Genomic DNA, 8333 nt, shown 5'->3' with positions numbered 1-8333 from the left:
TAATTCTCCAGGGCTCTACGTTTGTTATTACTCTTGGCCACCATATCGGATTTAACGCATGTTTTAAAAATTTTAGGCTTTGTGCAAGTTTTGATGTTGAAGCGCCAAATATTGGTTATGAAGGTCACTTTTTGAGCCACCTTCTATGGAGATGATACATGCCGAATAGCAAATGGTCAGCAATGGTTTCTTCATCAATTGTTAACAGCGCGGCGTTGTTAGGTTTGTTACGCATAAATTCCGTCTTTTTAATATTAATTTTGAGCACTGCTTTTGTGGACTCTTGATAAAACAAGTTTAATTTCACCTGCAATGTGCATCTGCATACTCCAGATTTTCGGGACTGGTGTTCATTCTAAATATAATTCTACGATTAACAGTCCACTTAAATGATAAATAACAGAAGGGGCAAGACATATCCTTGTCGGAGTCCAGTAGTGGAGACAAACGCTTCACTGAGCTTTCCATTGTAAAAAACTCTACAATTCGCGCCATTTCTAATTATTTATATAATTATTATTTCTAATTAAATTTATGATTTTCCTCGGAATATCCATTCTCTCTAAGGCTTCCCATATGCATTCTATTTTGACAGAGAAAAATGATTTTTCTTAGTCAACGAATGTTGTAAAGTATATCGGGAAGTATTATGTTCAATGCCCTGCTCAATAATCACTCGCATAGTGTTGATGTTATCAATGCAAAAGAGGTTTTGCCGGAATTCAGCATGTTGTTTACGTAGCTTACGTAGCAATTTCCGGCAACAGTGCAATACCCTTCCAGTTGTAATCCGACAAGTTACCCTTTTTGGGCAACTTTACCAATATCGCTTCCTTCCGTTCGGGTGAGATTATTTCCGAATTTCGGATGCCTCAAACAAGGGAGTATAATATTTCAGCTGCGGTATTCGCATAAGCATTTAGGCACACAGCTAGAATATTGTCAGTACCGGTAGATTTCCTATTTTTTGTGATCGTACAGCTTCAAAATAAATATTGCCGATCCAGAATTGAGCCACTACTCCTGTGGTCACTATCTCCAGAGACACATTTGCGGTTTACCTGCTTCGTAACATAACATAATCAGGTTTGAATTCCCTAATTAAATTTAATGTTGCTGATTTATTCTAAGAATTATATTTTCACATCAAATGTACTGCTTCACCATGTACATCTTCTATTAACCCATTTACTACCTACTTACATTCTTCGCGGATTTAACTCAAAGAACAAAGTTTGAGAATTTTCGCACCAATTCCATTGCCACCATTCGGATGAAAATAATCAACATTGTATGGCAAAAAAATTGTCAAAAATGAACGCATTTTTTCAGTGACTTCAAACTTTCATCTTAATATACTGAAATTTAATGGCTTACAAAACTGCATGTCTAAAAGTTTTATAAAAATTCTTATTTAAATTTATCGGAACGTTAATTTATTATATAAGATTTTTATTGTGCAATAAAATTTATTTTTATAAAACATTAATGAAAATGATTGACATGAAAAATATGGTGAGTATTGTAAAATGCTTAAGAGACTTAATTATGTGAACACAAGTGTATACTCGTATAAGGAGCCCTACTTCCATATATGTAAATAAATAAATTCATGCAAGCAATGACAGCTCTTGGCTGAAATCAGTTTCAGTATTCATTTAGATTTTTAAGAACGTCAACATCAGCATTTTGACACCGATAAATTTTTACTTTTAAAATTAAAATAGTGGCGATAGTTGCAATGATTTGTATTCGTTGTGAACCTCCAATCTTCGTTCTACCATTTTCACATCATTCTAAACATTTTCACACATTGTTCAAGCATTTCAGCGAGAGTTGAATCGATTTAAATTCTCATATTCTTTCGAATATGATGGATGAATCGAAATCTCAAACACGAGATAAAAAGACATTATGAGCTTCGGAAACAGACTAGGAAAAAGAAGCAACGTTAAAAACTGTTCGGTTACACAAGGCAATAAAAGAGCAGTGGTGGCAGATGTGGGGTTTTCTAATTTTCGGATTTTCTAAAACCATTTATCGACATATATTTTCGTTTGGAGAGAGAGGATTTGTGGGATTTCTTTATTTTATTTAAAATTCTTGTATTGAAATTAAAATACATTCCTATATATTTAAATTTTCTAAGAAATAAACGGTGGTACGTAAACGAAAAAAACGGTTGGACATAAATACATCTATCAGTGGCAATGCTGATCAATATTTTAAGTAATGAGCGAATTTAGCCAACATTGTATTTTTTATGATCGTCGTTAATCTATTATGACTCGCCGAAATCAAGCCATGCAAAGGGTGATCAAATTGGAGGAACTTTTTCCTATAGAGTTCTTTTGACGGTTTACGCGTGACTATTGTCAAACTAAATATGTAATTTTTTTCAGTATTCATTGACATTTCATTATGGAAAAGCTTACGCCTCAACAACGTTTACAAATCGTACAATTGTAATATTACGAAAATTGACGCTCTGTGAAAAGTGTTATGGTGTACAACGATGAGACCATTTTTGGCTAATGGCCACGTCAAAATTGTAAAATTGCCGTATTTGGGCTGAAGAGCAACCCGAGGCCATTTAAGAATAGCCATTATATGTATATATATATAGGGTGGGCCATGTAAAATTTGCTTTTTAAATCGGCTATAAAAAAAACTAATCAATATTTTTTCAAACTTTTTTTTTATTTTGAAGATTGAACATTGTCATTTATGAATGAAAAATAATATCGTTCAAATGACTGCCACGACTGGCTTTACAGTAGGCCATTCGATCAACTCAATTTTTAAGCACATTTCCAATTTCTTGAATGGCAACTTCTATTTCGTGTTTTAAAGCATCAATCGTCTCTGGATGGTCCGCATAGCATTTGTCCTTAACGGCTTCCCAAAAAAAATAGTCCAACGGGCTTAAATCACAGCTCCGAGGCGGCCAATCGATATCGGAATTCAAAAACGGTAGCCAAAAGTTCGAGTGTAACTTTAGCAGTGTGACAAGTTGCACCGTCTCGTTGAGCATGTCACGGCAACGCTCGCCATTTACTGTAACCGCGGAAGAAGAAGAAGACTCACCACTTTAGAAATAGGTTTTCAATATTTCCCAATTTGGTTGAAGCGTATAGCGTCCCATTTCGTAAATGTCAAACCTTTAAGTAAATTATGAACACATTTGACATGTAATTTGAGTTACCATTCTCAAAAAAATAGGTGGTTCAAAAAGCATGCGCCCGTACACCCTTTTTGGGGGTTTGACCGAACTCCTCCTTCTGTTTGTTGTGTACGTCTTGATGTTGTTCCACAAATGGAGGGACCTACAGTTTCAAGCCAGATATTGTTTTTTATGAGGAGCTTTTTCATAACAGAAATACACTCGGAGGTTTGCCATAGCCTGCCGAGGGGCAACCGCTATTAGAAAAAACGTTTTCTTCATTTTGGTCTTTCACCGAAATTTGAACCTACGTTCTCTCTGAATTCCGAATGGTAGTCGCGCACTAACCCATTCGGCTATGGCGGTCGCCATTACATCCATTGAAAACAACCGTTTGGTACTGCAGGAAATTGAAGCCCGTGATCTCCACAATATTTTATTCCATCATGACGGGGCTACTTGTTATACAGGCCGTGAAACAATGTATGTGCTACTATTTATTGCGTCGTCGTTTCGTTGACCAAGATCGTGTGATATCACAGCTTTGGACTTTTATTTGTGGAGGTATGTAAAGTCTGATTGCTTTGTGGCATCGATTAAGGAATTGGAAGCCAACATTTTTAAAGTTATTCATGAGATACCGGCCAAAGTCCTCCAGCGAGCTATTCAACATTAGTGCCTACGGATGGCTACGCAGTTGCGGCCAACATTAGAAAGCGATTATCTTTAAAAAATAAATGCCATGAATGGTTCTACTCAAAAATAATAAAGTTTGCCCAGTAAATTTGAGTTTTCGTTGTTTTTTTTAATATAAAATCCGATACCTTTAAATTGAAGACCCTTTGTATAAGAGTATACTTAATAAACAAGTATATGGACGTATCATTCGAACATTGTTCAACTGCGCTTATCAGCGTCTGCCTTGATACGAGTTCATCATAAATATGTGTATACAAAAAATTAGCAGTATCAAAAATGTGGATACATACAAATATATTTGCATATATATTCATATACATTCACACGTGCATATTTGTATTCACATATATTCATATATATATGTATATATATTACCCTGAACAAAAAGTTCCCGGATTATATTCAGAAAATTCGAAATACAAGTTTATTCCTCAATATTATTGCATTCAAAGTACTCCCCATTAACTGCCACGCACTTTTGTCAGCGTTTGATTCAGCTCTCGAAATATTTCTGGTATTCTATTGTATTTTCGGTATAATAAATGCACTGGGATGTGAATAGCGATACGGGGTGGCGTATTCAATACCTACCTTTGTATTCAATACATCATGCGTATTATTGAGAAGTTTTTTCTTTGCCCACACTAAAAATGGCTTCGGTAGTGCTGGCTGATCTGTAAACAGATCTCACTTAGACCTCTAAAAATGGTTTACTATGATTTCAGTCAAAACTGCAATATAGTAACATATCACCTGCTGTAACAACATGACCACCGTAACAATTCAAAAACTTACAATTCAACGAATCTGTAGTGCAAACCACAGATCTCACTCTATGCATCTTTTTATAAAATTCGACACGCATTTGTACGCGAATGCAAGTGAAAACAATAGCAAGCAAATAATGGTTGCATACTACTCGTAGACTAGGACATATTTAAGTATGTAGTGGTAGTACAATACAATGTATGAGCTAACGAAAGTATGCATTAATAGAACAGTTGAAGTTGTTTTATTGCAGAGGATAAATACTTATTTGTAATGGACTATGAACAAGTTCGTGCGGTTTTTTTTCGAAATTTGAAACTTTATTGACGTAAAATGGTTACAAATTTAATATTCAAAATATTGTCCATCGCTTACTACTACTTTTTCCCATCTTTCTGGCAATTCACGGATTCCCTTTGTGAAAAATTCGGTCGGTTTTGCCGCAATCCACGAATCGATCCATTTTTTGACTTCATCGTAATTACGGAAGTGCTGGTCAGCCAGGCCATGTTGCATCGATCGGAAGAGATAGTAATCGGATGGCGCAAGGTCTGGACTATACGGCGGGTGGGGTAGGACATCCCATTTGAGCGTTTCTAAGTATGTTTTGACCACTTGTGCAACATGTGGCCGAGCATTGTCATGTTGCAAAATAACTTTGTCGTGTCTATCGGCGTATTGCGGCCGTTTTTCTCGCAGTGCTCGGCTCAAACGCATCAATTGTCGTCGGTAGACATCCCCCGTAATCGTTTCATTCGGTTTCAGTAGCTCATAATACACAACACCCAGCTGGTCCCACCAGATACACAGCATAACCTTCAGGCCATGAATATTCTGCGCCGACGTCGATGTTGAAGCATGGCCAGGGTATCCATACGTTGCCCGACGTTTTGGATTGTCGTAATGGACCCACTTTTCATCGCCAGTCACAATTCGATGCAAAAAACCCTTTCTTTTGTGCCGTTGAAGCAGTTGTTCGCATGCCATAAAACGGCGTTCAACGTCTCTTGGCTTCAATTCATACGGCACCCAATGGCCTACCTTTCGGATCATTCCCATGGCTTTTAAACGTTTGGAAATGGTTGATTGATCAACTCCCAAAGTTTTTGCAACCTCTTCTTGCGTTTGAGCCGGATCTTGATCGAGCAATTCCTCCAATTCGGTATCCATGAACTTTGGCGGCGCACCCTCGCGTTCTTCGTCTTCCAAGCCAAAATCACCACTTTTAAAGCGTGCAAACCACTTCTGGCACGTTCGCTCAGATAGAGCATGCTCACCATAAACTTCCACCAAGATACGATGACTTTCGGCTGCTTTTTTCTTCATATTAAAATAATGAAGAAGAATTCCCCGCAAAAACACATTATTTGGCACGAAATTCGACATTTTCAAGTGTGGTAAAAATATTGTTGTTTACGCTTCAAATAAAAAACTTATACTGACGTTTGTGCCTTACGACAGTAGCTCTCCAATGAATGTTTGGAAATGTGGATCGATGGAATAATAATCAAGTTACGCCATCTGTTGTAAAACCGCACGAACTTATAAATAGACCTATTATTTAGGTACAATCAGATTATTCAAGCGAGCCGATTTTGTGAAAGATAATTTCTCGTAATCCATAAAAGTTCAGTTTATAATGAACTGTTAAATAAATGAATGAAATGAAACAAGAAATTTATCACCAAGAACCCCACCTTTAACCAAATCATCTTTAAACAAATTCGTAACTTTAGTTTAGCTTTTTAACGACTCTACTAAACATTTAAAAAATTGATATTGCTTTAGAAACGGCAAAATTAATAGCGTGTTGCTTGTCATAAAAATTAAAACGTGTAAGTATTTTATCACAAATGGTACTTATTATATAATACTTTAGAAATTTACAGTTATATATATATCCATTTTTTTGGCGCGTACACCCTTTTTGGGTGTTTAGCCGAGCTCCTCCTCCTATTTGTGGTGTGCGTCTTGATGTTGTTCCACAAATGGAGGGATCTACAGTTTCAAGCCGACTCCGAAAGGCAGACATTTTTATGAGGATATTTTTTCGAAAAAAATATCTGCCGTTCGGAGTTGGCTTGAAAATGTAGGTCCCTCCATTTGTGGAACAACATCAAGACGCACGCCACAAATAGGAGGAGCTCGGCCAAACACCCAAAAAAGGGTGTACGCGCCAATTATTATTATTATTAAGGAATAGAAGTAAAAGATTACAGTTTGCGCGTGATCATCTAAATAGAAGGAGCCCCAGTATTTTGGAGGACCGCACTTGTTGCAGACGAGGTACAAATTAACTTATTTGGACCAGATGACAGATCTTTCAGAACATATGGGCTGAAAACTCACGAGCCTAATGAAGAAAACACCTTTTTTTGTGCAAAATTAGCTTTATTTGTCAATGCAATTTCCATAAAAGAAACGAAACCATTCCAACTCCACTCTCATATTTCAATACCACTTTTGTAGAACAATTTATCTTTTGCCTCGAAATACGCCTCAGGTTGAGCGATAATCTCTTCATTCGAACGAAATTACTTACCGGCATTTTTTTAGGCGTGCGAACAGCCAGTAGTCCCTGGGAGTCAAATCTGGCGAATACGATGGATGTGTGAGCAAGTCGAAGTCGTTTTGCCATTGTTTTGATTGGCTTGTGACACGGTGCGTAGTCTTGAAAGTGAGCAAACGCGGCACCCACTTTGAACAGAGCTTTCTCATAGCCAAATGTTTTCATGCAATATAAAACCAACACGTTCTTTTGATATCTTTACGTAGCAGGCATCACGCAACTTCACTTTTCGATCATTCAAAACGATTTTGTGGAGTTTTTTATGTTTTCTGGTTTTACCGCCTCGTTTGTCTCTACGACGACGTTTGAAGTCAGCAAACCATCGTTTTATTGTTGTTTCTGATGGAGCGGAGTCCCCATAACACTTTTCAAGCCATTGCTTCGCCTGAACGATATTTTTCCCCATCTAGAAGCAGTGCAAAATTAAAACTCGAAATTCTTTTTGATCCATTGTTGTGAAAATAACAAAAATAGCGTCACTCTTAACACAATAATTCAACAAACTAATGAATAGAAATCTTGAAATTTTAACAGATGTCGTTTTAAGGTTTGTACTAACTGAAAAAGAGGTGAATGCAATAAAACTAGTGGCATCTATGTGTTAGGCCCGGGACTTTTCAGCCCATGTGTTATAGCACGAAGCCAATACGAACATCGTAACTGTATCAAAATAGGTCTGAGTGACTGTATATTGACAATGCATGCCTAGTTACCAAGCTATTTATATACTATATTTAATGGTATTTTTGTTTATAAAGCTTTGATTTAGTAATGTTTCGAAATTTGCTATGCTTTTTTCAGGCTTTAGAAAGATGAATATCCTAAATACAAAATCTCGTAGCTTGACAAAGAATTGTGTCAATCGAGGGATGTTCCGTCTCGGGTTCATGCAAAATTTCTATAACTTCACTAGACAATTTCGCCCTCTTCCGATCTGGCCTGACCTCCAGATTCATTGCCGAAAAGCGATACACGCGAGGCTTTCGCCTGGTTTCAATGACAAAAAACTTAACGCCCTCTTTTGCCCACGTTTTGTAGCACAACAAAAACAGTATTGGCTGCTAAGTTTTTTACCAAAAGTTTTCATTTTCCTGCTTTTGGGTACTTTTTCTTTAGAACTTGCTCCCAAATAAA

This window comes from Anastrepha ludens, chromosome 5 (genome assembly GCF_028408465.1).
Source record: "Anastrepha ludens isolate Willacy chromosome 5, idAnaLude1.1, whole genome shotgun sequence".
NCBI classification, from domain to species: domain Eukaryota; kingdom Metazoa; phylum Arthropoda; class Insecta; order Diptera; family Tephritidae; genus Anastrepha; species Anastrepha ludens.
This window is presented reverse-complemented; position numbering follows the sequence as displayed.